The 18,409-nt window shown below is 49.1% G+C and overlaps 1 protein-coding gene across 3 annotated transcripts in view; it reads right to left on the bottom strand.

Moving 5' to 3' along the window:
- The window catches only part of LOC146064103 (cyclic GMP-AMP synthase-like), a 51,341-nt gene extending 36,284 nt beyond the window's left edge, over positions 1-15,057 (bottom strand). The window contains exon 1 of one of the 3 annotated variants that reach the window (XM_083177206.1): positions 14,915-15,057. The gene's annotated coding sequence lies outside the window, so the exon portion shown is untranslated. Of the gene's footprint in view, positions 1-8,262; positions 8,453-13,724; positions 13,879-14,914 lie in introns of those variants that run through there. The other 2 variants (XM_083177205.1, XM_083177207.1) reach the window with 2 other exon arrangements.
- Between the last annotated feature and the right edge of the window lie 3,352 nt (positions 15,058-18,409).

The raw sequence follows: 18,409 nt of genomic DNA, 5'->3' as shown, positions 1-18,409 counted from the left end.
TTCAATAGCAGGGGAGGGGAGGGGGGGGAGGGGTAGGGTGCCGGGTCAGGAGTCATCCAGTATGAAGATTGGATCCTGTCGTTTCAGACAGAGATAGTTGTGAGCTCTTCCCCACAATCTGCAAAGTCTCAGACTCACTTCTCCAAAATAAATTCTAAATATTCCAGAATGGGGTAACAATTGCAGCAGTCAAATCACAGTAGCTTTGGAGCCATTACGTCCCGCTGGGGGGTCCCACTCCTCCAATCCAGTCAGTCACTTCGCTTGGTCAGGTCTTCATATCACATATGAGACATAACTGGGAGGTATATTTAGTCTCACTTTCCCCACAATGGGGTATAATTTATTCTGTTGTCCGGGGTGGGGGTGGGGGGAGGGGGGGGGGGGGTTGGGGAAAAGTCAGGCAGCATGAGGATCAGTTCTTGCTAGTACAGGCAAAGATGTGTGCGAGATCTCTCCCTGCAAGTGGCAAAGTCTCAGTCTCACCTCCCCATATCCAATATATTCCATGGGAAACAAAACAAATGATGTAATTAAGCTGTAAAAATGTAAGTTCAACAAAGTCCTGTCGGGGACCTGAGGTATGCTTTCTGAACTATTCATCTGGGGGGGCTGGGGAAAAGGAGGCCTGTGCTTGCTCCATTAAGAAGTCCTCCGCGTCCTGTACAGTGCTGAATTCTTTGTAGGAGGAACCAGAAAAGATTCACAGTTTGGCAGGGAAAAGCAGGGCAAATTTAGTTTGGCTTTTTACCAATCTGGTGCACAATGGTGAAAATTCTTTCCTCGCTCGTGTCACCTCTGCCGAGAAATCTTGGAAGATAAGCAATTTGTTTCCATTCCATTGCAGGGTCCTATTTTGTTTAAAGGCTGACCATAGCGCCTCCTTGTGTTGGTAATTGAGGCATTTAAATATTACTGCCCGAGGTCTGTTGGAATGATCTTCCCGGATCGGCCCCAGCCTATGGGCTCTTTCTATTATCATGCCCGCACATGGATCTACCACCTGTAACAATTCTGGCAGGGTGTGTGTGATGAAGGAATATAATTCTGGGCCTTTGATCGTTTCAGGCAGGCCAATGATACGCAAATTGTTCCTTCTCGAACGATTTTCCAAATCGTCGAGCTTGTTTTGCACTGCATAGGCAGATTTCTGTAGGGACTCAGTGATGGCCTTTAGTGTGTGAATGTCCTGAAAGGCTTCTCCCAAATGTGTCTCATTTATGTTGACCTTTTTTGTAATCTGCTTTAGCTGTGATTTAATGTCCTGTACAGACTGCTGCAGCTTAGCAGCGTGGGCGTCCAGGATGGGGTTAATAGTATCTTGTATTGCCCGCACCATGTCTGTGTATGTTAGGGCTGCAGCCTGGGGTAATGGAGGAGAGGGGGTGAACAAGTCAGGTTGAGTTTGGGGTGTAAATGTCTCATCCCCACTTACTTGTGTGCGCTGTGGCTGTGGCAGCAGTTGTGGTTGAAGTTGTAACGCTGACTGCGCTGGCTGCGCTTGTGTGTGTGAGCCGGCGGCCATCTTGGGCTGAACTCGCGGTGGAAGAGAAGGCTGGCGTCTGGGCTTTCCAGCAGGCGTGGGGGAGAGAAATCTCTTCATCGGCTGCAGGGAGTTCCTGTGAGCGTCTGCCGGCGGGTGCCCGGATTCTGTGCGGGGAGTGGAGCGCTGACGGACGGCTGGCTGGCTGGGGCGGCTGGGGAGCTCAGCACGCTGCGTCCTCACCCATCAAACCCGGAACCGGAGGTCTTAGTGCATCTCTTTAACGACAATCGGTTAATGTGGACACAGCTTAAAGCAACCAAATTAAATGTATGACTTAATAGGTGGCGCAAAAAAACAAACTCAGACATAGGGGCACATTTATCATGATCGCATTTACAATGCGATCTGGGCGGAATATTACCGCCCAGGATCGCATTGTAAAATGCGATCATATCGGGGCAATGTATCAATATTAAGGGCACAGGGACAGGGCGAAGCCCTAACCCGGAAGCCAGGGGGGTCTGCGCATGCGCGGTTATGCGCTGACCCCTCTTACCGCACTGCCCGGCTCGGGCAGTGCGATGTGTAGCCATAGGCTATAATGGGCTATCACCATATCAGAATGGCGATAGCCCAGTGGTGCGATGTCGGGCTGCCCGATGTTGATACATCTGGCAGCTTTGCATCCCCCATAGAAACCTAAGGATGCAGGCGGCGGCGCTGCAGGGAGGATCGCAGCAGGGATCAGAGATTCCTGCTGCGGTCCCCCTATGATACATTTAGGGGATACTTAATATTTGCGGCTAAACCCCAAAAACTGGTGTTTTTGGGGATTTAGCCGCAAATATGGTTTGATTAATGGGCCCCATAATCTGTACATACCGGTACTCAGGGGCTGGCTGGCAACTTTTAGCCTGGGGGGCAAGACAAGAGCACTGTCCCATAAGTAACAAAAGAGATAACAACATCGCCACAGGCTGCTCCCCCTGTATAATAACAGGACACCACAGACTGCTGCCCTGTATAATAACAGGACACCACAGACTGCTGCCCTGTATAATAACAGGACACCACAGGCTGCTGCCCTGTATAATAACAGGACACCACAGGCTGCTGCCCTGTATAATAACAGGACACCACAGGCTGCTGCCCTGTATAATAACAGGACACCACAGGCTGCTGCCCTGTATAATAACAGGACACCACATACTGCTCCCCTGTATAATATCAGGACACCGCAGGCTGCTACCCGCACAAGGATCAGGGGAAGCAGGGCACTGGCACACAAACTCACAGTAGCCTGCGGAGGGCTTTTGAACACCCCACCCCCTCTGCCATACTTACATCTGGCTGTGGACGCTTCCGGAAACTCTTACTGTCATAGCTGGTCAGCTCCGCCTCCTTAAGTAGCTGAAGGAGGCGGAGCTGCTCACCTATGGCAGAGAGAGTGGCCGCAGCTTCCACACGGACAGTCCCCTGGCCTAGCACATTATTGTCATGTGGCTCCAGGTTAACTGAGATTTTGCACAAGCAAAGAAGCTCCAATTGTGGCAGCCGAGGTTTTGTATGTATCAGCCTGGCTTGGTAGGAGAATGGCCACTGAGAGGGGTGCGGGACACGGCACACTGAAAATTTGCCTGGCGTCCCAATCCGCCCCTGCCACAGGCTGCTCACCTGCATAAATGAAGAAAAGTACACCACTGGCTGCTCTCCTGCATAAATGAAGAAAAGTACACCACAGGCTTCTCCCTTGCATAAATAAACAACTGGACACCTCAGGCTGCTCTCCTGCATAACTAAAGAACAGGACACCACAGGCTGCTCTCCTGCATAAAGAACACGGCACCACAGGCTGCACCCTTGCAGAAAAAAAAACAGGACACCACAGGCTGCTCCCCCTGTATAATAATTTATGCGTCATGGCATTACTTTTATTATATTATACAGAGGGAGCAGCCTGTGGCGTCATGACATTACTTTTATATTATACAGGGGGTGCAGCTTGTGGTGTCATGGCATTACTATTATACAGGGGGAGCAGCCTGTGGTGTCATGGCATTACTATTATACAGTGGGAGCAGCCTGTGGTGTCATGGCATTACTATTATACAGGGGGAGCAGCCTGTGGTGTCATGGCATTACTTTTATATTATACAGGGAGAGCAGCCAGTGGTGTCACAAGCTGCTCCCCCTGTATAATATAAAAGTAATGCCATGACACCACAGGCTGCTCCCCCTCTATAATATAAAAGTAATGCCATGACACCACAGGCTGCTCCCCGTATAATAGTAATGCCATGACACCACAAGCTGCACCCCCTGTATAATATAAAAGTAATGCCATGACACCACAGGCTGCTCCCCCTGTATAATATAATAAAAGTAATACCATGACGCATAAATTATTATACAGGGGGGAGTTTTTTCTGCAAGGGTGCAGTACATGGCACCATGCCCCCCGGCCCAGCCCGCTCCTGCCCAGTGCACATAATAATACGCCATCCCTCCTTCCAAGCACACATAATACACCAGCCCCCCTCCCAGTGCACATCATTATACACTACCCACCCTTCCAGCGCACATTACTGCAATGCACACCCCCAGCACATCAATCTGTGTGACACCCTAGAACAATACTCCGTGTCAACCCCTACCCACTAATCTGTGGCACTCTTCTCTCCACGACCACCCATTCCCTCCCTCCATCCCCCCCCCCCCCCCAAACGTGAGTTTTTACCAGAGACTCACTCATCAAATTTATCAAATGAGGAAGCAAGAGAAGGGAAGAAAACGCTAGGAGGGGAGAGACGTGGGAGAGGGGCGGGATCAGTAGGTCTAGACTCTGACAGCGCCACTGCTGCCTGGCTGCCTGTCATTGAAAGTGTGTGATGGCGCGGCGGCAGCGCAGACTGTAGCGCACAGCAGGGTATTAGAGCAGTAGGGAGATCCATGCCTGCACCTCCCCACACCGCATACCTTGCTGTGCGGGTTGTGCCAGTCCTGGCCACCGCACCAGGACCTCGTGTTCTTGGAAAACCCCAGCGGTGTCTGCCGGGGATGAGGCGGACGCGCGAGTAGTGTCACACTCTTGTGCTCCATCAACGGCCGTGGGAGGAGCTGCGCGCAGCAGCCCTCCCATGCCCCCCCGGCCCAGCCCGCCCCTGCCGGTACTGGATAAAGGGCGGGATGTTCTAAAGCAGAAATGCAGTAAAGACCCTGTTATCAGGGTTTTTACCGCATTTCTGTATGCTTTAACCCCCCTCCGCAGTGGCAGCGCTGCTAAGATAAATGCCAACAAAAGCTGTTGATTCACTATAGAAGCCTATGGGCTTCTTACCGCAGCGCTGTGTGAGGGATCAGTTACGGATCCCTCCCAGCATGCCCCCTGGCCAGACCCAATGCACAGACAGACTCTAGGGCTAGGGTCTCAGACCCGGAAGTCCAGTGTTGGGGCCGCATCGCAAGGGACAGCTCTTATAGCAAGAGCTGTCCCTTGTGTTAATAATCGGATATGTGGCTATTAAGAATGCGGTACCCAGCAAAGGTGCGCGATGTAGGGCCGCGGATGTTAGAACATTCCACCCAAAGTACTTTGTATACAAAAAAAACCCATATGATGCTCCTGTCATCAACCTGGTCACTGCTGCTTTTACAACACGATTGCTAGAGATGGCCGCCAGGTGGCGTTTTTCTAATTATGAGCTCACAAATGACTACAGTAGTGAGGCTTCTGAAACTATGAGTAATGTGCAGTGAGCAATTTGTTCTTGGAATGACGTCATTTAACTCGTGACACACACACACACACACAAAAAGGTGACTAGAAAGGCCAAAATGATCTAGGTCATTTAACCCTTTGAGTGCCAAGTGAATTTGTCAATTTTTGTTCATCAAAATGATCTGTAAACATTATTTAGGAAATGAATATGTTTTTTACGCAACATTTTTTAACAAAATGATATAACAACTGTGAGCAACACTGGGATTTTTAGCCGATACTTTGCACATCTCTCACGGAGATGTTGGCATTTTTAGCATCTCTCACAGAGATGTTGGCACTCAAAGGGTTAATAATTCACTCTTCTTAAGACATGTCCTTTTCCTTTTAACCAGTTTCTTCTGTTCACCAATCTAGTGAGCTGAGTCTCAAACTGAATGATTGTGTTCCCTCACAGTGCTTTGGCATTCGCCTCCTCATTCATTCCTTAACTGGCTAATATTGTTTCCACATATACCCACAAAGTATTATTTTTAACGATCAATTATGTAACAGCTATTTTATTCAGAATGATTTTATTAGGAAATATGGATATTTGGGTACTTGTGAGTTATCCGGGCTGCCGATTTCTAAATCGGGTCGGATCGGGCACATCACATCGCATCGCATGCGACCATCGGATGCGATGCGATGACCCGATTTTTCCATAGGAATCAATGTTAAAATGGACTGAGTCCATTTTAACATGGAATTCAATGGGAAAAAGGGGTCCTTTTCATACCCCTACTATCCAAGTGGGCATGGAGTTGGATATAAACCTGTGGCGAGCGTAGCGAGCCACCGAGCCCGAAGCGTGGCGAGCCCCGCGAGGGGACACAGAATACCGTCTGCTCGCCACGCTTCGGGCTCGGTGGCTCGCTACGCTCGCCACAACTCCAATGCCCACTTGGATAGTAGGGGTATGAAAAGGACCCATTTTTCCCATTGAATTCCATGTTAAAATGGACTCAGTCCATTTTAACATTGATTCCTATGGAAAAATCGGGTCATCGCATCCGATGATCGCATGCGATGCGATGCGATATCGCATCGCATCTGATTGTATGCCTTAACTTAAGGCATACAATCAAAAAATCGGCAGCCCAGATAACTCACAAGTACCGATATTTGTTAATAAAATCATATTGAAAACGGGCTAAATAGTTACTATTGACATAATTTGATCATGTCAAGAAAACAACGATTTTTTAATTTTTTTTTTAACAAACTACAGCCAGGAGTTCAGTCCTGTGCCAGGGAATCAACATCCGCATATTTAAAGCTGTTAATGTTTTATAAGGCTCTGAAATAGTGATGGGTGTGTGTGTATATATGTATCGATAGCGGTGGTGTAGCTAGGTGCCACGGTGCCTGGAGCAAGGGCATGTTTCTATCCCCCCCAATTTGTAGTAGGCGGGGCTTTGTGCGGCGAAAAGTGTTTGCAGCCTAGCAAACTTTTAATACCCATTAAAGTAAAGCCACATATCATAATGCCAATTACACATAAGGCCACACATGATGCTCATTACATACTATATAATAAACCGTAATGCCCATTACACATTTGACACAGAAGTGCTAATTACCTACATGCTCATTGCTAGGAACTTCATGTTCAATGCCAAGGGGGACTGAAATTGCTCGTTGTCTAGGGGGATATGGTCTTTGGGTCTACAGCAAGTTGGTCGACAATCATTAGGTCGACACCGTTAGGTTGACTTGGGGAAAGGTCGACCTGGTTCCAGGTCGACGTGAGTCAATGTCGACACAAGCATTAGGTCGACAGTGTACATATCAACAGTCAAAAGGTCGACATGGGTTTTTAACTGTTTTTTTGAGCTGACAGGCGGTATTTCATGCCATACCATCCACTAGGATGTGGTGGCAGAATAAAATAGTGTGCCGAGCGCAGCACCAAAGCATTGCAAGCGATGCGAGGGGATGCCGTGCACTGGAAATGTGTCGACATTCGAGTAAAAAAACAGTGAAAAAACCCCATGTCGACCAACTTTCTGTAGACCAAACAATCCCAACCCTGCCTAGGGGGACTGAAATAGCTTGTTACCAAGGGGGACTGCAGCCCCCCCCGACCGCTCCCTGTTGTGCCCGGCTGCGCAGCCCTGTTTGCCGCTATTTTCAATTAAGTCTCCTGCTGGACTGCTAGCCAATGCGCGTTTGCAGTCCAGCAGCTATCAGTGCTGCTTTTGACTGGCTGCTGGACCGCAAGCACCTATTGGCTAGTGGTGCAGCGGGAGACTTAAATGAAAATAGCGGCGGTCAGGGCAGCTCAGCCAGGCAGAGCAGGCCGGGGCAAGGCCATCTTATATCAAATATAATTAGGGCTGCTCTTCTCACCCCAACCCAAGTTCACAACAGTGGGTGACAGAAAGAGGGTGACAAGGGCAGCAGTAAAATATATATATATATATATATATATACATACACAAATGCAGAGGGGTTGCTTCATAGTGCCGCATCATATCCAGCATGTAATACATTGGGTAGGCATCAGTGTGGGCACAATCTTACTCAGATTACACCACATGTAGTCTCCCACACAGTAGTACTTATTGATCATGGAATCTACAAAATGGCGTTCCTAAAATGGATGCCACCTTCTAAGAGACAGATGGTAGAGGTCCTTCTAAATCTCCAGCGTGTATCAGGGGGAGGCAGCGCATACAGCAATACATGGAAGTGCGCTTTGTGCAACCGCGTTTCAATTAGTAAGTAACCCCGTGGAAATGAGCAAGAAACCCACTGGCAACTAGTAATAAACCCCTGGCAATAAACACGTAACCCCTGTGGCAATGAGAAAGTAAGTAAAAAAAAATTATAATAATTGTGGGGGGGAGGGGGGCACCAAATTTTTTTTGGAAGGGGGGCACAACATATCTAGTTAGACTGCTGGTGGGAGCGGTCATGCTTCCAGTATATATATATATATATATATATATATATATATATATATATATATATATATATATAAATAAATAAAACACAAAAGAAGGATCTTTACCCTGTCAGTGGAATAGCACATAATGTGCACGGAGGAGTCCTCTTCCTGATGCTGCTGACCCTGCTGATTACAGAGGAGGTAGGGGGAGGGAGAGAACTGCTGAGGTTTCTCCCTCCAGAACAGCCTTATCGTTGTAACTGTATATGCGTGTGGTAAAGAAGTCACAGACACCTGTGTAGCATGAAGGTAATGAGCGTCTTTACTTAGCATGCAGTAACAAACAACTGGAAGTGAACCCCCGTGCCACAGGAAGTGAGTCACCCGGCAAGACTACATCTCCCAAGATGCATGGCATGCAGGGCCGGCGCCATCACTAGGCAGCCTTAGACGCCGGCCACTAGAGGGCGGCAGCGCACGCTGCAGATTAATTTTAGTTTTATTACTCCCCGACAGCTCGGTTGAGCTTAAAAGCATGCAAGTCAGGCTGGCTGGCCAGTTCATAACTGTGCTGTCCTGTCACAGCACTGCAGATCTGTGGATTAGCGTAGCAGCAGTGGTGGCCGCGCCTGCCTGCCCGCCGACACGCTCGCCTGCCCGCCCACAGACACGCTCGCCCATCCGCAGACACGGTCACCCGCAGCCATGCTCTGTAGGTATACTGCTGGCTGCGGGAGACACACAGGCGCGGCCACCACTGCTGCTATGCTTGCTGATGGTATTCAGCGCTGATCCACAGATCTGTAGCCGCATCGCTGTAACAGGACAGAGCAGTCTGGCCTCCTTACAGTATTGCAGTGAGGTCCTGGTAGAGGCCAGTGGGCACCGCAGCAAAAAGACAAACTTTAAATAATGAAATAGACATGCGTATATATCATGGGGGGGGGGAGGCGCAGTAGGCATATTTTTGCCAGGGTGTCAAGAACCCTTGCACCGGCCCTGATGGCATGCATCTACATCCCCCCTTTTAACTGGAAGGACATGACATGCATGAATTACTGCAGCAATGTGAACCAAGAGAAAAGAGAAAGATTAAACAAAGTCTTGAAACCTGGGGTTGGGTTTGGACACTCGGCCCGACCTGGTAACAGTATACTGTGAGCCCATGGGAATGTCCTCAGTGTTCTGAGAGGGCTCTGCTACCGGTGTGGTCTCTGTGGAAGGATTGTCCACATGATGCGAATCATCACTGACATTGGTTGCAGCGGTGGTAGAAACTGATGGACTCGGCTGTGCAGAGTCTCTCCCACTCAGCAAGTGGCAACGGTTTCGTTCACAAAGTGCATTATCAGACTGTCAGGGGCGGATTGGGTTAGAAAACCAGCCCGGGAAATTTCCGTCAGCAGCCCTAATGGGGGCGGGGTCTGATGATAGGCGGAGTCTGCATATAATAAAGTGTAAAAGAATAGCGTCACTCCGGGATTGTCAGCAGTGTAGATATGGCTTTTGAAATGACCATATTAAAAGTCTTATCTGCACTGACAGTCCTAGAGTGATGCTATTCTTTTACACTGCATTTGGCAGCAGCACCGCTCCTGCCTCAGCAAGAACCCATGCCAGCTTTTTCCCCAGCCTACTGGGTGGAGTGCCGGGCCCTCATAACAAACTGGTGACGTGTGTGTGTGTGTGTGTGTGTGTGTGTGTGTGTGTAAAAAATGCAAAATGATTCCACCTGCCACATGCATTACAGCATTTATCATATGCGGGGCAGATCTGTTTGCTTGGGTGGGGGGTGCTCTGCTGCACAGTTCCCTCATGTGGGTGATCGGGGTGGAATGGCCACCATGACGCACACCTCAGCGTCCTCCCTTGTGCCTTTTTCCGCCTGTTCATGGAGCATGCAAATGCTTATGGCAGTCTCTAGTAGGACGCCTTTTTCCCGTAATAGATGTGCACGTACCTTGTCATTGCGTATGCCGCATACAATCCTGTCACGGATGAGCTCATCTGTGAGGGTGCCAAAGTTGCATTTCTTTGCTAGCAGCTTTAACATGGAGGCATATGACTGTATGGTGTCGTCACCCTTCCGGTTTGTGCTGTTAAGATATGCCTATCCATAATGACATTTTTTACCGGCATGCAGATTTCTTCAAACTTTGTGACAAGGACGTCAGGATCCTCTCTTTTCTCTGTGTCAGCATATGTGAAGGCCTCTGATTTGTTCAGCAGCGTGTAAGCCTGGACGTGCCATTCCCTTTTGAACCTGAGCCAGTTGTCAGCGGTGTTTTTGGCGAATACCAGCAGATTTTTTCTTCTCAGTCCGTGTGCCATGTTCATCCCGCTTCTGACACCATGTAGATGCGCGTGGTAAAGAAGTCACAGACACCTGTGTAGCATGAAGGTAATGAGCGTCTTTACTAAGCATGCAGTAACAAACAACTGGAAGTGAACCCCCGTGCCACAGGAAGTGAGTCACCCGGCAAGACTACATCTCCCAAGATGCACGGCATGCATCTACAGTAACTGCACTCTGCAGCCTGGTTGTCTACCTGACCCTCTCCTTCAGGGAGAAAATGCTCTGTTCCTGGACCTCCCTGATAATGTAGGATTGCCATCACCTGTGGTGAAACAACTTTCTTATTAATTACCTAGCTCTCCACAGGTGATGGCAATCATACATGTCCAGGAACAGAGCATTTTCTCCTTAAAGGAGAGGGTCAGGTAGGCAAGTATGCTCTGCAGGCATGCCACCAGCGCGGTTCCACTGTTCAAGATAACCTGTGTGAGATTTTTTGCCAGGGCAAAGCATGGCCTCATGGGATTTGTATTTTAATCATTAACTGCTCACAGTCTGAGCAGTAACATATAAACTACAATTCCCATGATCCAACTATTCCTGCCTCCCTGTCCTGCCAGGTGTCTCTGACAGCTGAATCTCGGCATCAATCTCTACACTATACTAGCACTGTAAGCACTGCAGCTGGGTTGGGGAGGGAGCCGGCGGCACAGTTTGCGGTGCACGGCTCCGGCACCCTTTGATCCCTTAGCGCCCGGAGCTTGTGCTCTGCCCTGCCTACGCTATTGATAAATAGAATACCCTATGCACTAAAAGGCTAACTCTGTTCCTAACTTCTATGGGAGATTTTTTTTTAATTAACAGTTTCTTATATAGCGCATACATATTCCGCAGCGCTTTACTTTATAGTTGAACATTCACATCAGTCCCTGCCTCAGTGGAGCTTGCAATCTATATTCCCTATCACATGTACACACAGACATTCTAGGGTTACATTTTGTTGGAAGCCAATTGACCTAGCAGTATATTTTTGGATTGTAGTAGGAAACCGGAGTACTTGGAGTAAACCCACGCAAACACGGGGAGAATATACAAACTCCGCACAGTTAAGAGTATTGAACCCATGGTGGTGGGTATTGAACCCATGACCTCAGCGTTGTGAGGCAGTAATGCTAACCATTACACCATCCGTGCTGGAATTCAGGTGTTGTGCATGGTGACATCACTAGATGAAGCCCAGAGGAGAAATGTAAGTGCTGATTTGTTTGGCAGGCACAGCCGGCGGTCCTAACACTCCTTTTTAACAAAAATTTCCTTAAGGTTTCCTCCTATACTCAGTGACTGTGAGTGTGCAATTGCACCCTGAAGACAAATTGGCACTCAGGATGATAAATTACATGAAGCAGTGGCTATTAAACTATTGTTTCAGTGTAATCAATATATTTTCTTCTGCATGCTGATGTGCAAACATATTTTAATACTTTACCACAGGCAGGGGCAAATTTAGGTGTAAGACCGCCCCTAGGCACACAATTCTTGAACCCCCCCCCCCTACACACACCTTTTTTTCATATTTTTTTATTAAGTGATAATCATTACTATATCCTCCTTCTCCCAGTGTCACATCCCCTCTTGCATTGCAGCGAAGCAATTCGGGCGCTGGAGGGGGGCGGCCATTCAGCGGGCGGCGTTGTGCTTGCTAAGCAGTGAGCGACCGCTGCTTAGCAGCCCTACCTGAATTAGGCCCAGTATAAGTGTACATCCAGGCTGAGTTCAGGGCCGTTTCTAGAGGCGGACAAGCCGTGCAGCAGCCCGGGCGCCGCACGGCTTGTCCGCCTCTGAAACAGCCAGGGCGCCCGGCAGTCTCCCCCCCCCCCCCCCCCCCAAAACCCTGTAGCCGCCGTAGCTGCCATAGCCGCCGCAGCCGCCGCCGCTGTCTCCCCGGCCGGCCCGACTACACGCTGAAGAGGGGAGGGGAACGCATCGTGCGTCTCTCCGTCCCCTCGCTCAAGTCACTGGGCTGCCGCTGTCAGCCAATCAGATCTCGGGCGCGAGATATGAATGGCTGACGGCTCAGCTCAGGTACACACACTGAAGGGGAAGGAGAGAGGCAGGATGCGCTCCCCTCCCCTCGGAAGCAGCATAGAAAAAGTGAGTTTGGCACTGTGGGGGCATATATTTGTGGCACTGTGGGGGCATATGTGTAGCACTGTGGGGGCATATATTTGTGGCACTGTGGGGGCATATGTGTAGCACTGTGGGGGCATATATTTGTGGCACTGTGGGGGCATATGTGTAGCACTGTGGGGGCATATATTTGTGGCACTGTGGGGGCATATGTGTAGCACTGTGGGGGCATATATGTAGCACTGTGGGGGCATATATTTGTGTCACTGTGGGGGCATATGTGTAGCACTGTGGGGGCATATATTTGTGTCACTGTGGGGGCATATGTGTGGCGCTGTGGGGGCATATGTGTGGCGCTGTGGGGGCATATCTGGCACTGTGGGGGCATATCTGGCACTGTGGGGGCATATTAGTAAACGGCATCAGTTGTGCGGCAGCGGCACATGGGGCATAATGTGTAATGGGCATTACGATGTGTGGAGTATTGTGTAATTGCCATCACAGCGTGGGGTCTAATGGGCATCTTGGTGTGCGGTGTAATGTGTAATTGTCATCACGGTGTGCGGCGTAATATGTAATCGTCATCACAGTGTACGGCGTAATGTGTAATTGGCATCACGGATAAATAGTGTATAATGATTTAAGTAGCCTGTCATTGTTTGGCCTTGATCTGTGAGGCGTACTAGGTCACTGTGTGTGGCCTTCAGCCGGCCAACCTAAGTGCGGGAGGACAATAACAATTCCTGCAGCAACCAATGTCTGGTTATGCAGGTTGCAAAAGTGTGATATAAGGTAATTGTTTTCCTGCTAGACCACGCCTCACATTAAGCCACACCCCTTTTAAAATTAAGCCACACCCCCTATTTCGGCGCGCGCAATTTATATTATCCCATGTTATGTATTGGGGGGGGGGGGCGCACTTTTTTTTCTTCGCCCTAGGAGCTAAATTGTCTAGAAACGGCCCTGGCTGAGTTCCCCGGGAGCCCGTGGGTTCCTTGACATAAAGCTGCAGTAGCATAAGCACAGATAGGCAGGCATGGGTAAAAACCTTAGTGTGTGCGTGTGTGTGTGTACACACACATATATATACACACACACACACACACACTGTAAATATACATACAGTATTTGAAAATTCAAAGTTTAATACTGCCTGGCTTACTTTTGCCTTGATCCAGCAAGCCAGGCTGTGATGACACAGGCACACAACGGGAGAGCTCCATTCTGCCTCTCCTCTGAACAGTTCAACAGGCTGCCAGGGAACCCGATCCGCGGCCCGCCCACTTCTTCCCTGCAGTCTGTGTGCACTCGATCACGGAGCTGCAGTCTGCAGCTTAACCAGGGTTGCCGACCCTCCCGGAATGTCCGTGAGACTCCCGGAATTCTGGGACATCTCACGGACTCCCGGAGGTCGGCCCCTTTCTCCCGCAGGTGCCGCTTTGCTCTTCCACAATGGCTACTGCGCATGCGCTAGTTAACATCACTGACGCCGCCAACGCAATATCATCACGTTGGCGAGTCGTCGCGGTTATCTAGCTGCTAGCGCATGCGCCGTAGCCATCGCGGAAGTGAAGGAAGCCGCAGCTGCCGCCGGGAGAAACTGAAAGAGGAAGGGATCCTCTTGCGTGCCTCTGTCTGTGTAAGTACAGTATACTCGCAGCACGGCTTCAGCACTCAGCCTCTCTCGAACGCACCCTCTTCATCCTCTGCTCTCCTCTGAGATCGGTTAGTGACTTTACACAGATGCAGCCAAATCATCGATCAGCTCCATGTTGCTTGTGCCTTCCCTATGCCACATCCTTCATCTACCTCCCAGCCAGTTCCATAGGTCATCATATACAGTACAAGCCTTTTATCTCCATGCTGGCACCTCCCCTTCAGATTCCTCTTTAAGTGCAGCATGTATATAACAGTACCATAATGACCTTGTTTTGGTTTACACAAAAAATACAGACCATGCAATTAATTATACAAACTGTGTTGTACATTTAAGAATGTGGCATATAATCCTTTTATCTGACATACTGTCATAATGCCCATGTGTGCCTCTACCCCTTCCCATGTTCTCCCCTCCTCATGTGTGCCAGTTCCTGCCATTTGTGCCCCTGATTGTGTGCCTTCATCCCTGCCCAAGTGTATGCTTACGTGTAATGCTTATCAAAATACTGTAGGGCCCACCCCCTTGCGTCACAAGGCCCGCCCCTTGTGCCACAAGACCCGCCCCTTGTGTCACAAGGCCCGCCCCCTGGCAACGCAAGGTCCGCCCCCTGGCAACGCAAGGTCCGCCCCCAGGCTTTTAATTTTCTCCCTGAAATGATTTTTCAAAAGTAGGCAACCCTGAGCTTAACATACCATGATAGGACAGCTGTACACAGCAGCCACAGTCCATCACTCCTCAGTGATTCCGGTGGCTGTCATCTTTTCAGAGGGGGTGAGCAAGGAGCGCTGCCTTTACCACATTTCTGCGCGCAGTGCCTTCCTGCAATCGCGCTGTCCTTTCCTGCCTGTGCAGGAAAATGACAGCACGTGCCTCATGGAAAATCCGGCCCTGACCACAGGTTTGTGAGGACTGTACTCCAGGATGCACCTTCTTACAGGCTGGCATCTCTGGCCTCCCTGGGAAGCTGTGGCTCTGTTGCATACCCACCTCTACTGAAGATGGCTACCTTAGTGACACACCTCCTCCTTTATTTAAAATTAAAAGGCAAAGTTGTGCCAAAATGTGATGTTATGCTGTTGCCAAATTTGAACCTCTTCCCTTTATAAGGCATAAAAAACTAATTTCAGGGAGATTATAGTTAGCAGGAGAATTTTGCACAGCGCCCCATTGAGGGGGCGTCTCAGGCTCCACCCAAAGGGCTTGTCTAGTTCCATATAAGGAGAGATTGTGAAAAGAGATTGTGCACGTGGCACCTAGAAGCATGGGTGTGTACTGCTACATCTGAGAGGAATCTTTTAAAATGACAGATCCAAATGTAGATGAGCCCCAAAGCAGTTAGTTAGAGCTACTGGGAAATAACGCTGATGATTCAATGTAAATATCTGTCTCTAATTCCTTTTTTACCCCAAAAATGTAACAGTGTAATGTGGGCTAGGTGAAATGAGGGAGATTGCTATACTAATGAGGGAGAGAGGGAGATTGCTGCTATTTCAGGGAGTCTCCTGCAGAATGCAGGAGGGTAGGCAAGTATGTATAAGGAAGTCTCTGGGCACTAATGTCAGAGTAATAGGCTCACACATTGATATCCAGCGTCTTTTAGAACTCTCTGTGTTCTGATTCGGTCTCTCTGACTATTATCATGCCTGCTGCCTTGGCACTGCTTCTTGTGACTTCCTGGTTCTGAATTACTCATAGGCCCTTATTCAGATCTGATCACGGTACAAATTTGTTCTCAAAATGGGCAAAACCATGTGCCCTGCAGGTGGCGCAGATGTAACATGTGCAGAGAGAGAGTTAAATTTGGGTGGGGTGTGTTGAAACTAAAATCTAACTATCAGTGTCAAAATAATGCAGCCGGTATTTTATATTGCGTCAGCATGGACACAGAAAAAGTGCCCCACTCGCCATGCTTTGGGCAGGGTGCCTCGCTACACTTGGCACACAATTCTATTCTCCCTCCATGCCCTAGTGCAGTGATGGCTAACCTTGGCACTCCAGCTGTTGTTGAATTACACATCCCAGCATGCCCTGCATCAGGTTTACTATTTGGCCATATTAAAACTAATGCAGGGAATGCTGGGATGTGTATTCAACAACAGCTGGAGTGTCAAGGTTAGCCATCACTGCCCTAGTGGACGGTAGGGCATGAAATACCGCCTTTCGGGACATATCAACTCAAATACACAGAGTGAAAAACCCATGTCAACCTTTTGACTGTTGACCTTCCAATGTCGATCTAATGCTTGTGTCGACCTTTTTCAGGTGTCGACCTTCAGTGGTCAACCCAATGTATGTCAACCTTACAACTCCCTTTGCACTGCAGTAAAGAGATGCTAGCTCATAGCATGCTGATGTCATTTCCTTTTCAGCTGTAGCACCAGCTGTCTGGTAATCCTCACTAGCCTCCTGTTACCAAGACTGTCTCTATCAACTAGGTGTTGGAGTGTACTGAATTATAGGGCTCAGCCTATTGGTGCTGGTAGGTTTAAATAGCAAAATTTAAACTATATTCTAAATAGGCACATTCAAGCGGTTAATTGGTTTTAAGGCCTGATTCATCCTGATCGCTGCAAATCTTCGGAGCACAGCAGTCAGGTAAACGCCACTCCACCAGTGTGGATACCTGCCCCTGTGCAATACTGCAATTGCATTCACAGCTGTGCACACAGAGGGGAATCCATTCGCAATCACTCACCATCAAATGGATTTCCCCCAGTTTGTAGCAGTTGAGTAAGTCAAGACTTACTTGGCACTGCGATGGCCATGGGGAGAAGGAGGCCAATGCTGACATCAGCAGCCCTCCCTCCAGGGCCGGACTGGGACCAGAAATCGGCCCTGGCGTTTTGAGCACACAGGCCCACAGCAGCAGGCAGGACTGTTGCGCGGCCAAGCCGCGCGCCAAAAAGGGGTCGTGGTCTCACAAAAAGGAGGCGTGGCATCAGAAAAAGGAGGCATTACACATGGAATACACCGTAATGCAAATGAAAGAATATGACACAATCTAGATCCCACAGGCTACTCCACCTGTATAATAACAGGATACCACAGGCTGCATCCCTGCACAATAACAGAACACCACAGGCTGCCCCCCCCCCACACACACACACAATAAATGGACACCACAGGCTGCTCCCTCTGCACAGTAACAACACCACAGGCTGCTCCTCCTGCACAATAAATGGACGCCACAGGCTGCTTCCCCTGCACAATAACAGGACTAAGGAGTCAGGACACCACAGGCTAGAAGTTCTCTGGGAGAAGCCTGTGGTGTCCTGACTCTTCAGCCCTGTTCTCCCCCTTTACAGATAAGGCTGTGAAGCTGATTTCATATAAATTATTCCTCTATAAGGAAGTGGGGAGGGGGAAGAGGAACCATTTTTAATAAAGCAGAAGAGGTGGCAGGGGGAGAGGAACAATCTTTATAAAGCTGTAGCAGCGTGGAGGCCTGAAGAAGGGAGACAGTGGGGATGAGAATAAAAGCAACTAGTTAACATTAAAATCTTACCCTTGCTGCTGCTCGTGCAGGTGCCGTTCCGCTGGTGCTGGTGCTCCCGCTCTCAACCCTCCTGTGCTACACGGGCTAGTAGTGCCCCCAAAGAGAGAGACCCGCGGTGGCTGGAATTTGAAGGAAAGCGACGTCCTGACGGGGTACGTCATGGCGGCGCTCTTGCGGAACCTGACCCCGGAACTCCGGTGACTCGCACAGTCACATTTTTCACGGGAGACAGGTCCTCAGTGCAGGAGGCTGGCGGCCATGTTTCCTAAGCCGCGGCTTTAAGAATATTATTATTATAATTTTATTTATAAGGCGCCACAAGTGTTTCGCAGTGCCGTACAAAGGAACAATACAGGGAGACAAAACTTGGCATAACATTGAATAAATAACAAAAATACAGTACAAATAAAGAGCACCACAGTTCAATACACATTACAGCTTAAATGTAAGTAGTAAGGACCCAATCAACATACAACTAGAGGCTTGAGGCCAATGATGGAGATGAGTATGAAGATGGTCACTTAGTGTTGGAGTAAAGGAGAGCTGTGAGTGAAATGTGAAGAGAAGTGGGCTTTGACAACAGGAGGGAAGAGGGCCCTACTCGGAGGAGCTTACAATCTAGTAGGAAGGGGAGACAGACAGATTACAAGAGGTGCAAGCGAGGGGGTGGTGGTTAGATAGCAGGATGTAA

This window comes from Crinia signifera, chromosome 3 (genome assembly GCF_055691185.1).
Source record: "Crinia signifera chromosome 3, ASM5569118v1, whole genome shotgun sequence".
NCBI lineage: Eukaryota > Metazoa > Chordata > Amphibia > Anura > Myobatrachidae > Crinia > Crinia signifera.
Note: the sequence above shows the minus strand (reverse complement) of the source record. Positions and strands in the feature narration are given on the sequence as shown.